The sequence below is a fragment of the Notamacropus eugenii genome, chromosome 3, assembly GCF_028372415.1.
Source record: "Notamacropus eugenii isolate mMacEug1 chromosome 3, mMacEug1.pri_v2, whole genome shotgun sequence".
Classification (NCBI taxonomy): Eukaryota; Metazoa; Chordata; class Mammalia; order Diprotodontia; family Macropodidae; genus Notamacropus; species Notamacropus eugenii.
In genome coordinates this window covers 125,507,963-125,534,706 of record NC_092874.1, presented here as the reverse complement: position 1 = coordinate 125,534,706, position 26,744 = coordinate 125,507,963, and the positions used below count along the sequence as shown (strand labels likewise).

The window sequence follows — 26,744 nt, the reverse complement described above, 5'->3', positions numbered from 1 at the left end:
ATATGTTAGGTACACAAGACACAGTAGTCAATGATTATGTTAGTCTACTGTTTGATAAACCCAATGACCCCAACTTCTTGGATAAGTACTCACTGTTTAACAAAATGTGCTGGGAACTCTGGGTAATAGAGTAACAAAAACTTGGCACAGATCAATGCCTAACACTGTATACCAGAATGAACATGATTTGGTTAAAAAGGCTGATACTATAAACAAATTAAGGGAGCAAGTAGTAGATTATTTGTCAGGTTTATGGAGAATGGGGAAATTTATGACCAAAAAAGAACTTGAGAACATTAGGAATGCAAAATGATAACTTTGATTACATTAAATTGAAAAGATTTTGCACAAAGCCAAAGCAACCAACATTAGGAGAGAAGCAGAAAAGTGAGAAAGAAGTTTTACAACTAGAGTCTGTGATAAGGGTCTCATTTCTAAAATATATAGAGAACAGAGTCAAATTTAAAAGAACACAAGTCATTCCCCAATTGGGGGATGTTCAAAGGTCTTCCTTTTGGTCAAATAGTCAAAAGATATTGACAGGCAGTATTTAGAGAAAGAAATTAAAGTTATCTATAGTTTTATGAGAAAATGCTCTAAATCACTATTGATTAGAGAGATACAATCAAAACAACTCTGAGGTACCACATCACACCTATCAGATTGATTAACATGGCAAAACTGGAAGATGATAAATGTTGGAGAAGATTTGAGAGTTGGAACACTAATTTATTGTTGGTAGAACCCATATAAGATTGCATGCTGTAGGATAGGATGGAGAGAAATATAGTTAGTCTTTTACAATATAACTGTTATGGAGGTATTTTGCATAACTACACATATATAAACTATATTGAATTGGTTGCCTTCTCAGTGTGGATGGGTTGGGAGGGAAGAAAGGACAGGAATCGGAACTCAAAATTTTAAGAATGAATGTTAAAAATTGCAGCTGGGAAATAAGATATACAGGCAACAGAGTATAGAAATCTATCTTGTCTTCCAAGAAAATAGAAGGCATGGGGATAGGAGAATGGAGGGGTGTGATAGAAGGGAGGGCAGATTGGTAGAAGTGGTAAGCACAATACATGATGTCTTGGGGTGGGTGGAGGGGAGACATGGGGAGAAAATTTTGAATTCAAAATCTTGTGGAAACGTCTGTTGAAAACTAAAAATAAATAAATTTAAAAAGAAAGAAAGGAGGGAGAGAAGAATGAAATGAATGAAGAAAGGAAGGAAGGAAGGAAGGAAGGAAGGAAGGAAGGAAGGAAGGAAGGAAGGAAGGAAGGAAATTGTTAGGAGATGGAAGAGAATGGAGAAAAGTAAACCAATTAGAAACAGCACTGAATTTGCAGGATATGGTGGAAAATGTGCTTGATTTGTTACTTTGAAGATCTGAGTTCAAATTTTGTCTGTTGGAGAAGTCACTTACTCTCTTTGGGTCTCAGTTTTTTCTCATCTGTGAAATGAGCTCTAAAGTCCCTTTCAATTCTCAATCTGTGATCTGGGTTCAAATCCTAGCTCTGTCACTTGCTGGCTGTATGATTCCATCTAATTAATTTCTGTTTTTCTGCAAGTATAAAATAAAAATGTCAATACCTCTAAACATGAAAAAAAGATTGCATGTTGTAGTGGGGAGGCAGGGGGAGAAAAATTTAAAACTTATGGAAGTGGGTGTTGAAAACTGAAAATAAATAAATAAATAATTTAAAAAAAATATGCCTTGCCCTCCAGGATCTCATCATTGTTTTTCTCTACCAATGCAGATTGCAAGCTTCAATGAGTCTGAGTATAGCTTAATTACTCTCTCTCTCTCTCTTTTTTTTTTTTTTTCACAATTGGACTCATGTTTTAATTAGTTAAGGGAAATTCTCAGGTGAGCAATTTCTCTCTCTACCAATTCATAATAGCAACTCTTCTTTAACATCTAGTCCTAAGAGAGTTGCCTGGGGTTTAGAGAGCCAACATTTTATGGAGAGTGCCAGCCTTGGAATCAGGAAGACCTGGGTTCAAGTTCTACCTCTGATATATATTGACTTTGTGACACTAGGCAAGTCACATACTAAATGCTTATTGATTTGAATGAATTTGACTTAACCTCTCAGTGTACAAGAAATGAATTTCTATGGTTGAAAAAAAATTTGTTACCTGATAGCCAAGCTTCTGGTGATAATTTTCTCTGCAGTTAGCTAGAATGGTCCCCAAACAACAGATGTACAATGCATTACTGGCCCTGTACTTAAAGACTTATTGAAAGTTGGTAGAAATCAATGGTCTTCCAGAAAAAGAACTGATAATGGTCTTACATACATACATTATATACTGTGTTCTAATGGTAGCAGTCTATAAGGTGTGCGGGGTGGTGGTGGTGGTGGTGAGAAACAGAAGGGAAAAAGAAAGCTACATAATAACTTTATTAGGTAGTTAAAAGGAAGAGCAAGTTGTACATAATAACTTTACAACTGTGAACAGTTGTAAAACAACTGTTTTAAAACAATTGTAGAATTCACGAATCCTCTGCTCTGGGACCCATCCGCACCTTCCCCATCCCACCTTTTTTTCCTTTTGAAAACATTAAGAATAATGTCCTTACATCAATTTTTACTAGAGCCAATCAGCTGCCATGGTTGGAACAGAAACCGTACTCAATTGCCCTTAGCCCTAATAATCATGAAGTCCACATTTACAAGAAGAATGGGAACCAATGGGTGAAAGCCCATGAACTGAAGGAGCACAATGGACACATCACAGGTATTGATTGAGCTCCCAAGAGAGATCGAATTGTAACTTGTGGTGCAGAACGTAATGTTTATGTTTGGAGTCAGAAAGATGGCATCTGGAAACCAATCCTGGTGATCCTGAGAATTAACCTTTGAGAAATGGTCTCCCCTGGAGAATAAATTTGCTATAGGTAATGGAGCTCGACTGATTTCCATGTGCTCATTTGAGTCTGAAAATGACTGGTGAGTGAGCAAACACATAAAAAAGCCAATTTGTTCTACTGTCTTTAGTTTGAACTGGAACCCCAACAATGTTTTGCTGGCTGCTGGATCTTGAGACTTCAAATGCAGTTTTTCAGCCTATATTAAAGAAGTTGTTGAAAAGCTAGCCAGTACTCCATGGGGTACCAAGATGCCTTTTGGTCAACTGATGTCAGAGTTTGGTGGTACCTGAAGTGGTGGTTGGGTACATGGAGTTAGTTTCTCTGCCAGTGGGAACTGCCTTGCTTGGGTCAGCCATGATAGTACTGTATCAGTTGCTGATGCCTCTAAAAACATGATGGTTTCACAGCTGAAAACAGAGTTCCTCCCACTCCTGAGTGTGTCGTTTGTCTCTGAGAACAGTGTAGTGGCTGCTGGCCACGACTGCTGCCCAATGCTGTTTAATTATGATGATTATGACTCCTTGACCTTCATGTCCAAATTAGACATTCAAAAACAGAGCATGCAGAACAACAACTCTGCCATGACACACTTCCGCAACATGAACAAGAGAGCCACAACTGAGGATTGCAACACTGCTCTAGACATGCTACACCAAAACAGTAACGCCTAAGTGTCTATTTATGAAGTGGACCAGCAAGACTGCCGCAAATTTTACACCACTGGCATTGATGGAGCAATGACAATTTGGGATTTCAACATTTTAGAGTCTTTGGTCCAGGGGCTACAAATCATGTGGAGCTGTATTTTCATTCTCTGGCATGACAGACACTTGACAGAATGCAGCTCCAGCATTTGCATGAAGATAGGAAAGACCCTACCACAAGTCAAAACTGAGAAAATATCCCTTGCAGATGTTTTGTTTTTGTTATTTTGAACATAATTGGTGAATGTGTTGGTTTAAAAAAATCAGCAGTGATTTTTTTTTGATTGGCTATTTTATTCCATTCTTGACCAAAGCTGATCTTTAAGTAGTTTATCATGGGAAATTGTCACACTAAATTAAAGGGGGATTTTATGTAAATTGTCTGCTATAAAAAATAAAAAAAAAATGGGAAAAAAAGCAATTTCAAAACAGTTTTTCATGTGCAAAAAACCAAACCAAACCAATGGGTCTTGGGTTCTTTAGGCACAGCTTTCAAAAACCCTTGCTGATGTCCATACTATGATGTAACAATGGGACAGATATTTAGTGGATGAAGAAATACATTAAATATTAATAAATATAATTAGCAATGTTTCATTCAATTTCTCATGTATTTCTTCCTTATGGATGAATAGTATTGAAGTTTCTGACTGAAAAATATGGTAGAATCCACAATAGAAGTTCAAGCCTTCTGAATACAAGACTGCCACCGACAACACTACACATGGATATAGAAACAAATTCATGGGGCAAAGAAGTCTATGGCTTTTGAAATTTATATGAGCTAACAAAAATTACTTCTGTCAAGACCAACTGTAATTGTCCTTGGATGTAGAGAATATAGAATCTGATTAATTTTCCAAAGGTCTGGGATCACAATCTTTATTTCTTTTTTAAAGAAGCTTAATGACATTCTAGGATTCATGGAATTTTCATTGAAAAAAGGACCTATAAAAGTTAAATGGCTAGCAGAATACAATACACCAACTCTACAATATTCCCCAGAGATCAGCAGACCAAAACCTTGTCAATGATGGCTGTGATGGCAAAAAAAAAAAACCCAATGGAGACTCGAATAATAAAAAGTACAATATTTCAGAAGTGACAGCAAGGCATCCAAGTCATGTGACCAACCAAATGGAGGACTTGATATTCTTTCTTTTCTCTATAACCTCAGCTATTTCTATGATCTAGGAGACTTAGAATCCAAAAGAAGGTTAAAACAAGACCAAACGAACCTCCAAATGCTAACTGACCCTGAGATCAGTCAGTGCCCCTCACCTACCTCCCATGCTACCAATAGTGAGGCTGTATTAGCAGATCTAAGGAGTCAACATAGGGTTGCAACAAAACTCATTCATACATCTGAGTCCCCCTTCCATCTTTTCAGTGTTGTGGAGATCCCTGTTCCAGTCTGTGGAACAGGCTGAGAACCATGGAAGCCATAGCCCCTCAAGAGCAAAAGCCTGAAGGGGTCAAAACCCCATAGCACTAGTGCTGCAAAGCTATGTTGCCAGCACTTGGGCAAAAACACTGCAAAACTCTGAACAACCAATGAGTTACCAGAGACCAGGACAATATGCTATATATGGGGAGGGCTATGCAGCACTGAATTAAATCTGAGGGAAGGAGCACAACATCCAAGTGGGGCCAATTCTGGCCACCCAGAATTCACTTGGGTGCAGAGAATGAGACTGTTGAACCATAAATTGACTAATAGAGGAAGACTTTAAGACACTTTGAGATTCAGCCCCCAAGTAAGACACAATCAAAAGGGAAAAAATCAGAAAGTGAATAGTGGAAAATCAGGAAAAAACAAAACAAAACAAAACTCAAGTTACCAAAGATCTCAGGAAGAAGAAAACAGAAGCAACATGAAGCAGGGAGAAAATGCTGGTCAAAAGAATGACAAATTGCTTAAGAAAACATCCCAGTATTCTCTCCTTCAGTGCTCTTCCTATGCAAAATGCTTTCAGTGACTGAAGGGGAAAGAACACTATCTGCTTAATGTGAAACTTCAAATCTGAATGAAAAGAAATCCAGCTAAAAGAGAATTGTTTATCTCATTGTACTATATTCTTACATAGATGGAAAGGGTACTACTATTTTGAAACTACTATTTTTGAAGTTACTAATCTCAGAGTCATTCTCAACTTTTCACTCTCCTGTGCCTTTATTTTCATTGAGTTGATAGATCTTGCTGATTCTACCTTTCCAGCAGCTCTCAGACTCTCCCTTCTTTCCATGTACATGACCAATAATCTGTTCAAGGCCTCATCACCTCCTTCCTAGGCTACTGAAATATCCTGCTAATTGGTCTCCCTACCTCCATTCTCTTAGCTCTCCAATCCATCCTTCCATAATACAGCTAAATTGATTTTTTTAATGTATATCTCTGATTAAGTCATTCACTCACTCAAGAAGCTTCAGTTGTTCTCTATGGCCTTAAAACAAAATACAAACTTCTTTACTTGGCTTTGAAAAATGTTTACAATCTATCTCTACCTTATCTTTACAGACTGATTTCCCATTATTCTCCCCCAACCCTCCACCACGTTTCACCCAAACTGCTAGATTTGCTGTTCATCTCATCTGTACATCTCATTGCTCAACATTGCATCTTTGTACAAACTATTCCTCATGCCTGGAATGGTCTCCTTCTTTACCTTCAAGTCCTAAAATCCCTAGTTCCCATTAAGAGTCAACTAATATCACTGGCTACAGGTTCTGATTCTGTCAGTTGTTAGAATTCACTTCCTACCTTCTTAAAATTACTTCAGATGTACCCATTATATCCTTTGTATTTACTTATCTGAGTACATATTGTTTCCTTCAATAAAAAGTAAGTTTTTTGAGAACAGGAACTGTTTTCAATTTTTCCATGGTGCCAGCCATGTCTGATTGATCATAATCGATCAATGATTGATCATATTTCTTCTCTCGTGTTGATCATAATTCTTAAGCGATTCACAGTTGTTTTTTTTTACAATATTTTGGGGTTTTATTTATATTAAATAACGACCATGTGCCTTTCAAAATGTCTAGCACATAGTAGGAGCTTCATAAATGCTTAGCGACCTAAACTGAACTCAGAGTAAATGAAATCTGGAAGTTTTTCTGTTTATTTGATATTTAGATAATTTATCTGGTAAAAAACCAGAGGTGCTAAATGTCACCTTAGTGAATCCATTTCAGCAAAACATAGTCTTCCCTGAAGTCTGCTAAGAAAGTGTATGTGAAAATGACCAGATTTGCAGTTTGTCTGTTTTTGCCAGTAATTCCTTTTCCCCCTGAAGCTAACCCTACATGTGGCTCAGTAAATGACCTCCCAGTAATGAGCACATTATTTTGAGTCTTGAAAGCTTTTCTGGCTATTGTTCTTACTGGCTTTTCACTCATGTCTAATTTACATCCACAAGTGTTTTTATGCCAACACAGAGATTGCCTGAATAGATACTGTTTGAAAAAAATGTCCACATGAGGACAGCCATTACACTATGAGGATAATTATTAGGTAGAAACAATGGGTGATAAAAGTACATAGGATCTTGAAACACAAAGAATGTTTCTGCCTCTCTGAATTAGCAGACTCTCAGTAAAAGACAGAAGTCAATCTTACAAGGAAAGAAAAGCACATTGATTACAGGGTGTTGGTTTGTTTATTTGTTTGCAGTTTTCCAAGTCTCAGCTAAACAATATCCTAACAGAAAGGTTTCCATTTCAGCTGAATCTGTATCTTAGAAGCATGACTGCTATTGGCTTGTAGGAAGCATGCAGAGATTTGTCAAAGTATAAGCTGGCATGCCTCTCTGTGTAGCACTAATTTAAATGTAGCTCTGCTATATTTCTCTAATATCATAATTTGTCTGTCTGTTGCACGCAGGATTCCCACTGGACTAGGAACAATATCTAAACTGACATTCCATTAGCTCCCGAATTAATAGCCTGATATTGTTTCACCTTTCTTCCTTAATTTTTACACCACCAGGACCACCTGCCTCTCTAAACATTTCACCTCTAAGTACAGTCACATAATCTTGGAATTGTTGATATTGCCAGTTAACCCAGTGCCCTTTTTTGCCTCCAGTAAAGGCTGTCTTCTTACCTCCAATATAGGTTGCTTATAATTTTCTGTCTCCAAAGGAAGGACTCAAAAGGGAGGGAGAGAGAGAAAAAGGAAGGAAAAAAAGAAAAGAAGGGAGGAAGAGAAGGATGAAGGAACAAAGGAAAGACAGAAGGATGTAAGGAAGAAGGGAAAAAAGGAAGGAAAGACAGAAGGAAGAAAGAAAGGAGGAAAAGAATAAAAGGAGGGAAGGAGGAAGGATGGAAGAAAAAGGAAGGAATGAAGAAAAGAAAAAGAAGTTAAGAAAAGAAGGAAGAAAGGAAGAATGAAGGAAAGAAAGCAAAGCAGGAAGGAAGGAAACAAGGAAGCATTTTTTTAATGTTTACCTTGAGGCACTATGCTTAGCAGGGGTCAAGGCAACATCTTCTGTCTTAGAAGAAACACTACTCACCCTTCTTAAACAAGACACTTCAACTTCAGCCAGTAGGGATTAAGGAACCTTTCTCTTTAGTTAAAAAACACCAACTATTTCACTTTACTTTACCTAATATACAAACATTTGTTAGAAGCATGACTACAGACGAAGCAACGCACAAAGGCACTGTGGTACTCTGAAACACATAGATGCCAGAGGCATTCAGGGACAGATTTCATATATAACAATAGATATTTTTCCATGTAATTATAAAGACATATATATACTTCATTACACATTCTCATAGATACAGGAAAACAAAATAGGTACTTGATTACAGATGCAAGAACACATAAATATTAGGGGGACTAAATATCTATCATCTACCTATTTGTCTTTAGGAGATACAGTCCAGTGAGATGGTTATAGGATGCAAATCTATCATGTTTCATATATAAACAAACTAGACATTCTAGGTTCAATGCCATTATGCATTTGTTCTGTGAGCCTTTGTTAGTTACACAGCTAACATGTATCAGAGACAGGATCTGAAGCCAGACCTTCTGACTTCAAAATCAGTTCATCATCTATGCACTTTGTCGTGCTGTCTTTATTAAGCTCTTATTACAAATAAACATGCTTCAATCTAGGAAGAGACAGAAAGATACATGTGACAGGAACTCCTACCCTCAAAGGGCTTGTAATATATCGTCAACTCTGGTAAGAAATAACGAAAGAATCACAGAGGTTTTGCAACCACTGTTAATTCCAAAAATTCCAAAGAGCTCACACAGGTTAAAAGCAAAAAGCTTTCTTTATTCCACTGGGGGAGAGAAATTAGACATGTCTCAGGGCTTCCTCTAGTAGGAAACCCAAGGCAGTGGGGCTAAACCTTGATTTGTATATTTTTGGCTAGATAAAGAATCAGTGTACTGTAGCAACAGTGATGTGACACAAAATCAATAGTGAGACAAGGTTGTCTAATGACAAAAAGTCCATTCATAGCAGGGCTTCACATCTAGATCTTGGTCTTGGGTGCTTGCCCAGGCTTAGTTCAGGATCATCAGTTTGGTGATTTAGTTGCAGCAAAGTTCATGCAGAGGATTGTTGTTATGTCAAGTGCAGGGCACAGCTTGTATGCTATGCCTCATCTCTGGAAAACAGGGTGTCTAAAAAGAGTAAGGTGGTCTTGGATCCTGGCATTTCTATCCAATAAAGGAGAAGCAGGTATAATCCATGAGAGGGCAGTTAGACCAGGAAAAGATAGTAGAGCATCTTTGGGACCTTAGAGGGTAAGGTGGAATATCCATTTTATCACAGATCAGTTTTTCAAGAGGACCTATTATGAAAGTGTGTCCCAAGTATTATTGAGAAATTCCCAGTAGGGACTCAGGCCTTGGTGGTTTGGCACATCACAAAAGGGAAGAGGAAAAAAAAGACCTATGATAGTATACTCAACCCTTGTCCAGAATCTTGGAACAGACATCTCATTTGGGTATCAGTTGCTTCTGAGTCCCGACCAGACAACCTTAATATCTCCAGAAATTTCTACCATTCACTCAGGAGCAAGGATTTTCTTCAGATGATCCAAGAGTCCACATTCATAAATTTGGCAGCTGTGTGAGTAGTCAGAAGGACCTGGTAGGGTCCCTTGGAAACAATAATTTAATGATCAGTACAAGGCCTGATAAGGCAAGTTTTCAGATAAGATATATGGATTTCTTGAGATGTACAATTGCAAGAAAACTCCTTGCACCAATCTTTGGATCTAAGTTTCTGGTTAACATAACGCAGACCCTTGTTTAAAAGTCTCTAAACAATACACAGAGATGGTCCAGTTTCCCAGTCATGAAAGACTATGTTCAAGCAGTATAATAAGGTTTTTCATAAATTCATAGTCATGATTACATTGTCAGGTTTCATAAATATCAAATTACAGATCATACTACTTAGATGACACACAATGGACTGGTTTTGAGAAGGGAGATTTACATGTCACCAAGATAACCAAGAAAACTTAAACATAAACCAAGATCTCAAGATTATGGTCAGCAACCAGAATCTCAAAAACTGAGTCTAGAAACAAAAGATAAAAGCAATACTATATTTACCAACAATATTAACTAACATCAAGTCTCCTTGTAACCTAGTAACCCATTCTCAATATCCATTTATCCAGCACATTTTGAGTCTCAGATGTCTCATGTAGTTGTATGTTCCCTAGACAACTTTTCTTCTATGATAGGTTTTATTCTGAGGACAGCTCTGAAGGGGACTCTGATTCTATGGTTCCAAACCTAGAAATTTCTAGATAATTCTGATTTAATATAATTTAGGACAATCACTCAAAAAAATTTGGTTCTTCAATTTTGAAACTTCACCACAGAATTTCAATTTATATACCATTTGCTGTTTCCATCCTTATCTAAATCCTGTACCTGATATAAGAATCTTTAAAAAATTTGTAAGGGCAAAGAGCTCTTCTACCTTTTAAATGACCAGATACCTTAAAAATGGGAAAATAATTTCATTTTCTTTACTGTTATCAGTACAATTTATGTGCAAAATCCTTAATCCAATTTTGAGAACTTATTACTGCCAAAATGTACTCAAAGCTTGAGTTTTCATGACAGATAAATTTAGAACCCAATCATATACACATGTGCATAGTTCTTAGAGAAGACAGTCTAATCCTGTTGCTTTCTCAAAATTCACTATTCCATTTAATTAGAAGACTTTTTGTATTACATGTTTGTCTTATTACTTTGCCTAATCATTTCCCCCTGAGGAGAATATCATCCCTGTATTATAATCTGACCAAAAAAAAAAAGAAAGATTAAAATTGTAAAATGTTCAGATTTGCATTCTATTATAGTAACTCAGTAATGTCCCAGTATCAATCTATTATTTAATAAATTTATTATTGTACTTACAAAACTTCTTGATTATAGAAATTTGTTATAAAAGGAAAAGGAGGGACAAAGTTATAGCAATGTACTATATCATAATGGGGAAAAATTCCCTCAGTTCTGTTTGATTCCAGGAATGAGTCATATCTTTCAGTCAATCATATAGTCACAGGAAGGCTCAATCAAGATTATCCAGGAGGGGAATTTTCCATTTCAGAAAGGAAATAGCATAATGGGGAAATAGAATCAGGAAGCTCCTACCTAGGCTTTGCCAAGGTCATTCCCCAAATTTTTCCTAAACACAGAAATACACTTTTAGAATTTCCCAGACTGCAGCACATACCATGTTCTACTATTGACTTCATGACAATTCCAAAAACTATCCCTGTAATCCACACTCAAAACAATGGTAAATTGTAGTCCCCACAATTTTTGCCTTAAATGACAAAATTTCACTAACCACAACTTAGGTAGGTTTTAATAACTATCTTTCCTGATTTTTCCCTAACATTTAGCATGAATCCTTTACTTATAGATTAACACTAATCATTTTCTGGTGCTTCAGACATACAGAAAATGCCTGATAGTTACTTGTGATTACCATGCTGAAGCCATATTTTTCATAATAGAAAATAATTTTCAAATGATGATTCATAATTTTAGTAAACATTATTATTAGTTTTATAACAAAGTATACCTCAATAAGTATTTAACAGTTTTCCAATGTTTATTTTTATCATATCCTTTTAAAACCCAATTCATAAACTTACAGTTACAATGGTTTCTCAAATTCCACAATATAAGAGAATTTATGAAAATAACAAGAACAATATCATGTAATTAAAACATGAAACAAAAGTTCAGATGACATCAATTCAGTAAATTGCATTTCCAAATTATCCTATATGAAAAATCATTAATCTTATTACCTTTGTCATTTTTAAACCCACTTTATATTTATAACAGTTTCATTCAATTAAAAAATGATAATAATATAGAGCTTAGCATATGCCAGTCACTGTTTTAAGGACTTTGAAATCATTATATCATTTTGATTCTTAAACAAACCTGAGAGGTGGATACCGTTATTATTTTTCTCTTAATAGATGAGGAAACTGGGTCAAATGAGATAAGGTACTTTGATCAAGATTACACTGCTAATAAATTTCTGCAAACAGAACATACTTCTAGTTTCCCTACATTTCCCCAACATTTTCTTTTAACACCTCTTTTGGGAATCTGATCTGAGATGGAAGGGATTAACAAGATAAGAGGAAAGTGGTCTCTGAATTACGGAGAGGGTGTCCACAGAAAATTGGTGGTTTAAACAATCTTTTGTCTCTTCATGGTTAAGAAACAGTTAACAAGAGGTGACTAAAAAGTGCAAACCTTATATCTATTTTTTCCCCCCTCACTCTGGGATTACTTCCAAACTAGCTGCCTTCCTTAATTACCCTAAAACAATGAATCTATCAGTCTTCAGTGAAAGTTCAAATGCCATTTTAACTTTTATAAGATTTTAATTCTTATTTTTCCTTAAAGCAAATTTACAGAGTAGCATCCCAAAACTTACTATTTCAGAAATGGTTAAATTCCTGAAATTACCCCAAATCTCAGGAGTTCTCACCTGCAATTTTAAAAATGATAAATCTTTAAACTCCATAATGATCTCAAAATCTATCAATATGTTTTTAACATTTATATAAACTTTGATTATCTGACTTTATTTCTGTGATTCCAATGTGGCCACAACTGAAATGACAGAAAAAGTGATTTGAAGATTTTTTTCTCTTTTCTCATAACCTAATCTCCCTGGGAAAATTTAAATGGGAGTTAATCCTGCATACTGGGACAATTCCTTCAAGTATGAAAGTTCATTAATCTTCCCCACTTTTCTAAACTCTTTGGCTATATCCCTTAGCAGTTTTCTGACTGATAATATTTCAAATTTTTCAAAGTATCAGAATCTCTACTGTTGGGACTGGAAGCTCAATTCCGTGTGGACAGTCTCGGGCAGGTAAAAGTGGGATTTCTAAATCTTAGAGTCTTACGAGGCCCTCCATGAACAGCGGGGGTTCGAGAAGGTCAGACTGAGCTAGCTCGGCTAGCTCGGGTATTTCCGCCTCTCCCCCGGAGATACCTGATGGGTGGAGTCTCCCTGCCCTCGAGGTCGTCCCGGATTGGAGCACACCTAGTTACCTAACAGCATGGTATTGAGATGCAAACTGTGTGGCTGAAGATTAAGTAGGATTGAGGAAGCCAGAAAGCTCTCTCTTAGCACGTGTGGAGCCAAAGAGAAAAGTAGGGCTCCGCTTCTTTTCTTTCCTCTCTCCCCTCCCCCTCTCTCCCCGCTTGTACTTCTACTTCCAATCCCTTAAGCTTAGCCTCCTTAGGAAATCTCCCCCTCTTCCTCCTAAGGAAGACCCCCCTGCATTTGTAACCCAGACCCTGAAATAAAGCTCAACCCCTGTTTGACTCTGGAACGTCCTTTCTCTCATACGTTTATCCGGTTTGGCCAACCGAAGACCTGGGACAGGTAAGAAAGACTCGGGTAGCCCAATACAGGCCTCTAGGCTTGGCACTCTACAAACAATAAAACACGACCCAGACATTTTATGTTTTACAAAGATACAAACACAGACAAAATGATTAGAAAGACACATAGGATGATTCTATCTAAGCTTTTCTTAAGAGAATCTAAGTTACAAAAAGCTTCTTACTTAGTGGTTTTGAGCAGCCATTTATTGAAAAAAACATCCCATCCTGCGTATTTAATTTTCTTGCTGGCTTCATCAGGATGTTTCTTAAAGTAATTTATTTTATCCCAATCAAAAGAACCTGAAGTTGGCTAATAGATGGGAGTTGTCTTGGGTCAATCTCTGCCAATTAATTACATTCCAGAAGGTTTTGAGCCCATGACATAGACTTTGGGCTACTGTTTTCTGAAGCAGATCATCATCTGCACCTAGTTTACAGACCTGAGAGAAAGTGGTATGCATTTCCAAAAATCTTGACATGTGAAGTTGAAATAAAGTTCCTATAATGGACAGAAACACAAAACCTCTCTGAGGGAGGGGGCAAACAAAAACTCTCTTCAGTCACAGATAACCAAAATTTCAATCCATCAAGCAAGCAGAGCTCAACCAAAGACAAGAAATTATGAACCAGAGTAGGAAAATCACCCACTATCACACTCCAAGAGCAAATCTAGCTAGGCTCAAAGGACTCCTGTTGATACTGTAATTTGGATTGCACTAGGGGCAGGGCAGAATGTAATTAATTACTTTCAGATCCTGCTGCCACCAAACTGGCAACTTTGGTACCAAGTGACCAAAGAGTTACAGAGGTTTTGCAACCACTAGTAACTCCAAAAATACCAAAGAGCTCACACAGGTTAAAAGCAAAAAGTTTTATTCTACTGGGGGAAAGAAAAAAGACACGTCAGGGCCTCCTCTAGTAGGAGATCTGAGGAAAACCTTAATTTATGTATTTGTGGTTAGATAAAGACTCAAACGTATAGTGCAGCAACAGTGGTGAGACCCAACGGTAACAGTGAGGCAAGGTTATCTAGTGACAAAAAGCCCATTCATAGCCTCTTGGTGCTTGCAGAAGCTCAGGGCCATCATTTCTGTGATTTAGTGGCAGCAGAGTTCATCCAGAGGGTTAGTGCAAAGGATTGTTGTTGTGCCAAGCTCAGGGCCCAGGTTATGCTAGGCCTTAGCTCTGGAAAACAGGATGTCTGAAAAGTGAGAGGTGGTCTTGAGTCTTGACAATATTAAGAAAGAAATGCAGAAGTGTGAATTTTCAAGTAAATGTTGTTAAATGTATTACAAAACAAATAGCTCTCTTAAAAATGTACACAGGACATGCTGTTAGGTTTAATTTGCATTATTAATGTTTACTCCATCATGTCCCTACATCTACCAATCAACCAAATAAGCCCTGATTTGTACAGCATTTGCTGATTTCTGAAGTGTAGATGATCACACTGAAAATTTAACGCTGATTTCTCAACAGCTAATGTGGGCTGGTTCAGCCCACCCCTGGAAGCAACACATATAAGAACACAGCAAAAAATAGGCAAAATTGTCACTACATAACAGAGATACAAAATGCTCTGTGTTGTCCAATGACTCCTCCTGAAAACTAGCACATGTGAAGCTAGTTAGTGAGAGTAAATAGATTCTCCATTATTTAAGAACTAAGCTTTAAGCTACAGTTGTTGTGATAGTCCCTGACAAAGATTTGCATGGGGAAGTACTTGGGTAAACTAGATGGTACAGTGATTAGAGTGCTGGGCCTGGAATCAGGAAAACTCATCAGGGTGAGTTCAAATCTGGCCTCAGACCCTCCTTTGCTGTGTGACCCTGGGCAAGTCACTTAACCCTATTTGTCTCAGTTTCTTCAAGAAATGAGCTGGAAGAGGAAATGGTAAACCATTCCAATATCGTTGAAGAAAAATCTAAAATCACAAAGAGCTGAACCCTACTCAAAATGACTTCACAGCAACAACAACAAGGCCTGTTTACCCTCTCTTAAAACAGAGTAACCTTATGTCGACTGGCCATGCCTGCTTTAGGAGTTGTCTTTTTTGTAATTTTTAAAAAATGTTAAATTTAAATACAAAATAAGAAAAGAAAGAAGAAGCAAACCTAAATACTAAAGCTTAAATACAAAATAAGAAAAGAAACTCTGCCATGTACGCAGCAGAATAGGAGAGGATTCAAAATAGAAGGCAATATATTTCCATTTCAAGAAAACCTGTATATTAAATACTACACATTGTGTTCAGAGTTGTTCATCTTTACTTTCTTCTAGGTTTTATTTTGTTCTCTGCTGTGTACGTTTTACTTTGTTCTTCTTTCCCTTCTTTCTTCTCCCACCCCTAGAAGGCTGCAATTAAGCATGGATACACACACACATACACATATAAACACAAACATATAGACATACATACATTTACATACACATATACATAGAAACATGCCATATGTACGCATATACATTCATATGTAAGACTGCTTGTGCTCTGTTTGTCTGAAGGTAGATGACATCTTCCTTCACAAGTTCAAGTCTTTCCATATTTTTCTAAATCCACCAACTCATTTCCTACACTGCAGCAATATTACAACCTTATATTGTCTAATTATTTTAAATGGTTTAAAATAATATTGATTAATATGACTGACATATAGTGTAGTTTTCCTATTTTTCTCTTTAGATTAAATCTATTTTAGTCTTGACTTTGTCTGAGATAATGATTACTATCCATGCTTTTTTCCCCTAATAAATTTTACTTCTGATCTTTATTTTATTTTTATGTGTATCTCTTATTTCCTATCCCTCCTGACTCCTCAACTTTACTTCTACCCACTACCTTGTCCTCTTATTACTTAATCTACCCACCCTCCAAGAATCCCTCCCTTATTCTCTCCCTTCCCCCTTTCCCCCAGCCCTCTTGTTTCTGAGTTTAGAAGACTATTATAGCCTTCCAAATATATGTTATTCCCTCTTTATCCCATTCCCATTGATCTAGACACTTCTATATCCCTCCTCATCTAATTGCCTCACCCTCTTATTTCTTTATAAATTTAGAAGACTTTTATTCCCTTTTAAATTTATATATTGTTCTTTCTTTAATCCAGATCTGATGTGAGTAGAGTTCCCTCTAAAAATCCCTCTTTGCTCCCTATACCCTAGCCTTTTATTTATTTCTGAATTTAGAAGACTCTTATACATACATATATACATATATATAATGTACAAACATATATAATACACACACATATATGCATATGTACCTATGTGTGTGTGTATATATTGTTCCCTCTGTAACCCATTCCAGATGAGAATAGGGTTCCAGAACTCCCAGCCCTCCTGCCCCATCTAATTCCTCTGTGTCAGTTCTTCCTCTCCCATCTTATTTATATAAGATAATTACTCTTTTCACCTTTTCCTAGGTGGTATTACTTTTTAGAATCACATCATACTCATCTCTACTCATCTTTCTAACCACCCAGATATTAATTACAGTCTTAGACATACAATTTATATTTCTTCCTATAAAAAGTAAACAGATACTCTTTATTGAGTCACTTGTAAATAGTCTTTGATGTTTACCTTAAATTTTTCTTATATTTTGTATGTCAAATTTTCTGTTGAGTTCAGATCTTTTTGCAATACAATCCTGGAAGTCTGGCAATTCATTGAATATTGATTTTTTTTTTTGTTCAGGATTATGCTTAACTTTGAGAATCTATGAAAAGAATAAAATATGGTCCCTGTTCCTCAAGGAATTTTCAACCTAGTTGGAGAGACCAGATGAATAACTAAAGGAAAAAAATAACAAAAAATTCATGAGTATTTCTAAATTGTGCAGCATTGGCTAGAAGTGGTATAAGAGGTCTGAGAAAGTAGAGATCAGAGTAGATCCTTTGAGTTTCACCAACTAGTGAAGGTTTCATGGCAAATGTAGATCAAAAACCAAGCCCAACAATCTTTTTCTTTTATATGACTGGTGTGGATAAAATTGTTATTGTTGGAACAAACCAGAATCAGAAAGAAAAAGGAACCAAAATTAAGGAATCAATGAGGGTTTATTGAATTTGTCAGCATGGAAGCCCCACTCTCATGGGCAGAGATTCTCCAAAGGAACAGGACAAAGCTTATATAAATTTCAATATAGGCATGTAGCAATTTGTGTATGAGGTACCTCATGATTGGAGTAATATTGTTGTTGGGGCTTGAAGAATAGGAAAAAGAGATGTGACATTCCTTGATTAAAAAGAACCTGATGTTGGAGTTTGTAACAGGAAAGGGTCTTCTTCAGTCAAGTTATCTCTTATAACCCCACCCTAATAGATATGGCTATTTCAGATACCTCCTGTTTCAGTAGAAAGGAAGGATGAAGATGGGGTGAGAGTTGTAGCATAAGCAGAGTTAGCAGCAAGACAGAGCCATCCACACTGCTTAGAAACCAGAAGAGAAGATGAGATCATGAAAGCTATTCTGTGATTTTTTTGTTTTGAATGATAACAGTGACTCAATGGTCCATAGAACATCTCACTCTTTTACACAGTTCTCTCATAACCAATAACATGAATTTCAAGACGTCTCTGGAAGAGAGAAATGCTAACTGGATGATATGAGTCTCAAACTGATAACTCTGACTTCAGGATCAAATGCTTTGATCTAATTGATCCTTTTAAGTTATGCTCATTCATTTTTTGATTAATAAAATGTAGATGATGTTAGCAGATCCAGTTTTCACTCTCTGCCATTCCTAGTTAATTGCTGTTTTTTTTTTAGTTTAAAATAAATAGAAACCTCCAAAGACAAAGAAACAGGGAATGACAGCAGGCAAACTGTAAAGATGTCTAAAGGTCTTTATATGTAGTAATAATAGAAAACATCTATATTGTGTTTAAATTTTGCAAAGCCTATTTATATTTTATCACATTTGATTCTCTTAACAGCACTGTTAAATTATTTTAATTTAACTATCTCCATTTGACAGAGAAGGAAATAGAGACTTAGAGAGGTGAACCTCTACAAGGTCATGCACACAGAATGTCTCAGGGTGGGGGGATTTGCTGACTCCCCAGACCTCTTCTCATTATCTCAACTTGTTGCTCAAATAGAAGATAATATGCTAAAAGTTGAGCCATCAACTCATCAAGATATAATCTGTGATAGATGTTTTAAAAATAGAGACTAATTAACCTGTCAGTAGAGTATCTACTATACAATAAGAAAATCTCAGTCTTGAATCTTGAATCTCAGTCAGAGCCATCTTTCTAATCTTATCATACAGGAACAAAAAATGTCCTTTACAACAAATAAATGGTTCATCAGCCTTTGCCTGTAATGAGGAGGAATATACTACTACATACATCAAAATGGCAATGCATTCCACTTCATGGTGGTGTTCCTTGCTTCAAGCTTAAATTTGCTTCTTTTTAACTTCTCCTTCATTTCTTAAACAATACTGCTATCTGGGGCCAAGAAGATCAAGTCTAATTTTTTTTTCACTCTTTAATTACTTGAAGATGGTTATCAATCTACCTCTTCCTTTCATGGTTTCTGTCCTCTGGACTAAATATTTGTTTAAGTAATCCTTATATAGAATGACTTTAAGAACCTTCACCATTTTGTTCTTTTATCTTGGACATTATTCTGTTTCTCAATGTCCTTTCTAAAATCTAGCGCTTAAAGCTAAATAACAGTATCACAGATGGGACATGCCCAAGCACTTAGTGTTAGATTCTCTGCCTGTCAATGCAACCTAAGATTTCATTAGCTTTCTTAACTGTCCCACAGCACATACTTGATTTATACTGAATTTGTACTTCACTTAAACCCCCCAGATCTTTTTCAGGCAAACAGTGGTCATGAGCTATACATTCATACCTAATTTTGTACTCATTTTTTTTACTCACCTGTAGAATTTTGCATTTATTTCTATTAATTTCATCTTATTCTATTTGGCACAGTGTTCTAACTGGTCAAGACCTTTTGGTGTCCTAACTTTTTTATAAGATCAAATGAGGTAATATTGGTGAAGTTTTAGCATGATACCTGACACACAGTAGGTGCTACATAAATGCTTGTTTTCTTCCCTTTCATATAATGTTACCTATTATCTTCCAGCTTTGTGTCATCTGCAAATTTGATAAGCATGTTATGTTAAACAGTACACAGATAAGCACAGATTCCTGGATGTTATTTTAGTGGAAATTTCTTTCAAGATTGACATGAAACCATTAATAACTCTTCTTTAGGTCGAGTCAGTCAGTCAAAAAGGATTTATTAAATACCTACAATATGCAAGACTACCATATGCTAAGTGCTGAGGATACAATGAAAGGTAAAAACTAAACTAAATTAACAAACAAAAAATAGTCCCCTGCTCTCACAGAGTTCAGAATTTAATGAGTGAGACAGCATGCAAATAACTATATGCCAACAAGGTATGCACAAGATGATGTGGAGATAATCTCAGGAGGAAGGCACTAAGATTAAGTGGACCAAGAAAGGCTTCTTGCAGAAGGTGACACATTAGAGGAGACTTAAAGGAAGTGAGAAAAGTCAGGAGACAAAGATGAGGAGGGAGAGAGTTCTAAGCATGAGGAACAGTCAGTAGAAAAAGACCAGGAAATGGTATGTTTGAGAAGTACAAGGAAGTCAGTGCCATTGAACTGAAGAGTACTTTGAGGGGATTAAGGTGTAGAAAGACAAGAAAGTTAGAAAGGATGAGCTTATGAAAGACTCTGAACCATTTGAAAAGTTACAAACATACCTACTACTCACACATGTGCATGTGCACACACACACACAGACACACATCCATGTTTTCCACAATAACATGAAATTGTCAAATGTTTATCTTAATATTCAGATAAAATCTATCTATAGTATGTCACTGTCTACGAGTCAATAATCAAATTCTAAAAAAGAAAATTAGTTTAGATTAGCACAATTATGCCCGATAAAACCTTACTGGCTCTGTATGATCACCTCTATCTTTTTAAGATAATCAGATAATCAATAACCACCTTCCTTTTAATAAAGCAGTCTAGAATTTTGCTAGCAGTTAAAGTTCTTTGGCCTGTAGTTTGCAATTACCACTCTCTACCTCTCCTCTTCATTCTACCTTCCTTTTTGTGAAAACCAGGACAGTTTCCTTTTCCAATCCTATGGTACCTTTACTATTTTCCAGTATCTTCCAATGGTCAATGATGGTGACCCAATAATCATATCTGCTAATTCTTTCAGTAACAGAGGCAGTCGTTAATCTGGGTCTAGTGACTTGGACTAACCAATATCCTCTTACTATCTTCTTACTTGTTTAGGGTATTAACTTGTTCTTTTTTTCCTTTCTACAAATATTTTGTTTGTCAGGAACTCTTCAGCTCTCTTTTCTCTATCAACTTTAACATTATTTCTGACATCCTAAATGACTTGCATGCCTTATTAAATACTCTTCTTATCTCCCATATAGCTAAAATAAATAAATAAAACCCAAACACCAATTTTGTTGTTCTTACTTTTCCTTGTCAGGTTCAACGCATTTTGAGCTTTAGGACTCTTGCCTGGCACATAGTGAACACTTAATAAATGTTTATTGATTTACAAATTGACCATATTTTTGTACATATTCTTATTACCTGCCTTTGTTTCCATCTTCTGGACATATTATTAAAATCTAAATTAGTGAATGAGTCACCTCTATATTCATATTGATCAATTTTAACAAATCTCCTTTTCCCTCCTTATTGAAATTCTTTGTATACCTTAAGAATTTCACTGTTGAGCATTTCCAACAAATTTAGAATTCACTTACCCTGTAAAATCTACTTTATGGGATGAAATCTAATCTCTTTTTAGGCTTTTTGTAATTTCCTCTTCTGAAAACCAGGATACAAGAATGACAGTGCGAGGGATAGTTTCAGAGAAACCTGGGAAGAATTGTATGAACTGACGTAGAGTGAACTGAACAATTCATGTAACCTGGCTTTCTTTTCCCATTTTGAGATGGAGTCATATCTTCCTCCTAAGGTTGCTGTCACTTCCACCCTAGAAATTACCTTCTACTTGTTGGTAAGAAAAATATCAAGAATAGACATTCTCTTAATAAAATTTATGTATCATCTTTTTTAGTTGTCACTTTGTTTCTTTTGAATCTGTTTTTTAGATATTCCTATAAGAGCTATTATCCATAGTGAATAGAAGACCTAGCACTTAAATGAGTCAGTTTTGCTTTTTTGCTTGAGGAGGAGGGTATAGCTACTGGTTAAAATAAGGTGCAGGGATCATCTATTTATTTAATTGAATCCTGACCCTCTAGCTAATGAATAATACAGAATTAACTATAACCAAATATTCTATTCTTTTGTGAAAACTCTATCACTATAAGCCCACATAAATATCTAATGTAAATTTTACATTTTGATATGCAGATATTAATGTTACCTTTGAAGAAACATGTAAAATTTTTAAATCATTTGATTTGTGGAATATATTAGAAATATAGGCAACTTTCTCCCCATGCAATATCCATAACTTCACTATAACATTATTATTAATGATGATGTAAGTTATTTCATACAGTTATTCTCCTCTTGAGGGATATGAAATGTAATATGAGAAATAATACTTATTTCAATATTTTAAGGATCCTTGACCAACATGGATCCCAACACCTTCACACTTTGGTATATCATTGTTTAATGGTGTTTACTATGGTCAATATTTTCACCAACTGTTCTCCTGCATGAAACTCTCTCCCTACTCATCTCCACCTCACTTCCCTGACTTTCTTGAAGATTCGTTTAAAGTCCCACTTTCTTAAGAAAGTCTTTCTCAATCCTCCTTAACTTAATGCTTTCTCTCTGTTGATTATTTTTAATTTATCCTGTCTATATTTTGTTTATACAATGGTAGTTTGCATGCTATCTCCCTCATTAGACTGTGAGAAAATTAAAAGCAGGGAATGTTTATTTTTGCCCCCACCCCCTTTTGTATCCCTGGGGCTTAACAGAATGCCTGAAACATAGTAGAGGCTTAATAAATGCTAGCTGACTGCCCGACTATGGATGAAACAAAATGATAAAAGTTGTGAAATTTGGTCTTTTTAGTATATTGGTAATTCCATACTTCAAGGATTTGTAACCATAAAATCATAAATTTAGAGATGAAAGGTACTTCAGAGGTCATATTTTTCTACCCCATCTTTTTTTTTTTTTTTTTTTTTTTACAGATGAGGGCACTGAGGTCAATAAAGGTTAAGTGATTTACCCAATATCACAGAGATCATAAGTGACAGAGACAGGTTTTGAACTAAGATTCTTGACTCAAAATCCAGTGTTCTTTTCACTGCTCAACCCTGTCTTTCCCTATCATGTTGTTGGTGTGTGTATTCCCTCCTCTTATGCAGCTAATAACCTCTCTCAAAACTTAGTAGATGGTCTTGTAGGGTTTCAGGGTCTGAGATGTTCATCAGCCTCTGGACAGCCTAGTGACAAATCTTTACAAACTTGGTTAAGCTGGTCCTTGAGCAACAGAAGCAAACTCCATTACTGAACTGAAGTCTTCTTATTTTGGTAAGATCAGCCTGAGTCTGTGCTCTGTTAGAACAACCTTGAAGGATTTAGTGGATGTAGTGGAGAAGAGTCATGATATGAAAAGATAAATTAGAGTATGAGTTTATAAAACAAATCAATGCTCTTTGTGTACTAAAAATATACAGTGTGTGGTAAGAAGGAAGAAGGGACATATGGTTTCTTTTTATTCTCTTTTTATCATTGGACATTAAGTGATAGCTAGAGATATGTATTAGAACTTTGCTAGAGATAGATTTCAATAGATGGAAGTTATATTTTTGATAATTCATTTGTAAATTATAGGTCTATTCCTTCTATCTATTTTCATTTTTTAAAAAGTGGGTAGAAATTTTTTTGTTTGTCTGTTTTTTATCAGATGAATGAAATATCATCTAGTCTTGCTCTAGAGGTATTTCCAGTTCCTTCTCTCTCCCTCCACCCCTTTCCTAGCTCAGTCCCCTGGCACTCTGCTGCAGTGGTTATATATCACTCTTTTATTCATTCCCTTACTATGTTTCTAGAACAAGACCACTGCCAATGTTCTTTCTTAGAAGGACTGAATAAGGAAGAGAGGGGTGGGTGGGCTCAGTTGCATTGAGAAGTAATCTAATGCTAGCTTAAAGTCCTCTAAATACTTTCCCTTTCAGACTGTGAAATGCCTTCTAGCCCTTTAGAGGTGACAGCTCTAATCACTTGTCAATTGACTATCAACACTTCCAACCTGTCAGTAGGTTTCTCTTAAAGTTGGAAAAAGCCAAATGGAGTTTCAGAAAGAATGAAGGAAACTGGAGCACAAAGACATAAGTAATGTATAGGAGGAGAGAGAGAGAGAGAGAGAGAGATAGAGAGAGAGAGAGAGAGAGAGAGAGAGAGAGAGAGAGAGAGAGAGAGAGAGAGAGAGAGACAGAGAGAGACAGAGAGAGAGAGAGAGACAGAGAGAGAGAGAGAGACACAGAGAGAGAGACAGAGAGAGAGAGAGAGACAGAGACAGACAGAGACAGAGACAGAGACAGAGAGACAGTGAGACAGAGAGAGAGAGAGAGAGAGAGAGAGAGAGAGAGAGACAGAGAGAGAGACAGAGAGAGAGACAGAGAGAGAGACAGAGAGAGAGACAGAGAGAGAGAGAACAGAGAAAGGGGTATAAAGAGACAGAACCAGGGAGATATCATAATTTAATGAAAAATTGAGACTCAATTTTAAATATAACATTAGAAAAAAGATTACAACAACTTATCATGAGAATAATACACTATGATCAAGTAGGATTTATACCAGGAATGCAGGGCGGCTTCAATATTAGGAAAACTATACATAAAATTCATAATTTTAGATAATTGTCTGAGATATTGAGAGATTAAGTGACTTGTATAGGACTATACAACCAGAATGTGTCAAAAGCCAGATTTGAACCTGGAATTTCCTGAATCTGCTGCTAATCCTACAACTCCTAAACCATATTGACTCTCTTCTGTATCATTTCTTCTTCTTCCTCTTGCTCTTTCCTCCTCCTTTTTATTCCTCTTTCCCTTCTTCTTGTCTTTTTTCCTTTTTGTCCTCCTTTTGTTCCTCCTTTTTTGATAAGAGGATAGAATGAATAAAGGGCTAGCCTTTCAATCCAGAAAAACTGGACTTCATGTTTTGCCACTGAAACATTCTGTCTGTAATCCTGAACAAGTTGCTTATTTTTTTCACGCACTCAGAAACATTCTGAGACTGTAAGTAGCAAATATGTTGTCAGTTTCCATTAGTGGAAGATGTTTGCATGCCTGCAGTTTCCTCTGCTGATGAAATCAAGATCCAAACTGCTGTCCCCCTCCAACTATCTATACTTTACCTTCACTTAGCATAGAGAACTCTATAGATTGCTACTCTCTCTGCTTCTCAAAGCCATAAGGCACTGCATTTTAATGACTAGAGTTAAATAAACAGACCTGGGTCAAATTATAAAACCATCCTCAATGATTGACAGATCCACCCCAGTATTGTGGAATATTTTTGTGGCTTAAGTATGCCGGCTAACTGTAGCCACATACAATTTCCTCAGGTCCTTTCCTTCCTTGTGTCTCAGGTAAAACAACTTTCTCTGTTGTATGAATGGATACAAGGAAGGTAGGGTCGAGTTTTAGTAATATTATTGTGGCAGCCAGGTACAACTTTTATTGGGGGAAGAGTCACCTCCATCAGGAAGACAGGCAGTTGATAAGCAAAGAGCACCATCTGTTGCCAATAGTCCTATAAGAACATGACACAAATAGGAAGAATATAACTATTTGTGTCAGTGGCAAGGCTAGGGTAGACCATGATATTGAAGATGGAGAAATAGGTGAAACAAGACAGTCTGATAATGATAAACATAGCTAATATTTATGTAGTGCTTCTTATGTGTCAGGTGCTGTGCAAAGTACAAAGGAAGGATCATACAAATTATCATCTCATTGGATCCTCACAACAGTCCTGTGAGTTAGGGGCTATTATTATCTCTATTTTACAAATAAAGAACCTGAGGCAAACTGAGGCTAAGTGACTTGTCCAAGGTCATATAGCTAGTGAATGTCTGAGACCAGATTTGATCTTAGGTCCTCCTAACTCTAGACTCAGAGCTCTATCCACTGTATCACATAGCTTGCTCCTATGAGACCTATATTTCTAATAATACCTTTTTGTTGCAGAATAGCATGGCTCTGGGGAAAGAGGGTATGTGTATTCCTGAATGGCTTTCTCTATGTGTTCCTTTTGATGTACCTCTATATTACGTCCATTTCATAGAGAAATCATGTACATTGGTGTATACTGCAATCTTCTTGATGTCTTGGACCCAGAGAATGTCTAAGCGTTGAGTGATGGTGATTACCACAAAATCAGTGACATGCATTTTTGTCAATAATTTCTGAATTCTTAGATATGTTCTCAGACATGTTGGTGTCCATTGACCACAGTATAAACCCTGAGGGAGGAAAAGATGAGGAAGAATAAAAGAAGTTCTTTGGAAGATTTGTGTTGGATAAAAGAATAATTTTTTTTCTCCAATTGTGAGCATAGCAGGTCAGTGTTCCACTTCTCTGACACTAAGAAAGAGAGGTTGGGGATGGTAATAATAGTCATCAGGATGGTTCTACCATTATTTTCATTCTCTCCTCTATAGTATCCATGGGGCAGCTTTCCTCCACTGGCTTTCAATAGTAGAAAATGTCCTAAGTACACTAGGATAAGGTAAGTGGACTGCTTTTACTGAGTAATCTTGTTAGTTTGCCCACCTCTTTGATGTCATAACTGGGGTAAGCATATCATTGGTTTTCTTATTGTTTTTCTGAATCAAAATAGCTCAAAAGCTATTTTTTTTCACAGCAGAATTGATACTGAAGCATTTACTACAAAAGAATCAATTAATTGCGATAAATTCTAATTTTAATAGATTTTAGAGACTTACTACTAGAATAGACTTTTATCTTTCTAATTGCAATAAAATGGTAAAATCTTAAATATACATATATAAATACACACACACACACACACACACACACACACAAATAAATCTATGACTACACCAGACTTGGAATGGTATAGAGTATAGAAAGTGGTGGATTTGAAATCTGCAGTACAAGTTTTAAAAAAATACTATTTCTGGAAAATAATTACAACATGACTGGGGGCAAGATTTTTTATTTTTACAA

The 26,744-nt window shown here is 36.2% G+C and overlaps 1 long non-coding RNA gene and 1 pseudogene across 1 annotated transcript in view; both read left to right on the top strand.

Moving 5' to 3' along the window:
• The window catches only part of LOC140533285 (uncharacterized), a 43,978-nt gene extending 17,513 nt beyond the window's left edge, over window positions 1–26,465 (top strand). The window contains exons 2-3 of the long non-coding RNA XR_011976864.1: window positions 25,973–26,115; window positions 26,216–26,465. This is a non-coding gene — a long non-coding RNA (uncharacterized lncRNA). The remainder of the gene's footprint in view (window positions 1–25,972; window positions 26,116–26,215) is intronic.
• LOC140531257 (actin-related protein 2/3 complex subunit 1A pseudogene) lies at window positions 2,362–3,986 on the top strand (annotated as a pseudogene).
• Window positions 26,466–26,744: the final 279 nt, after the last annotated feature.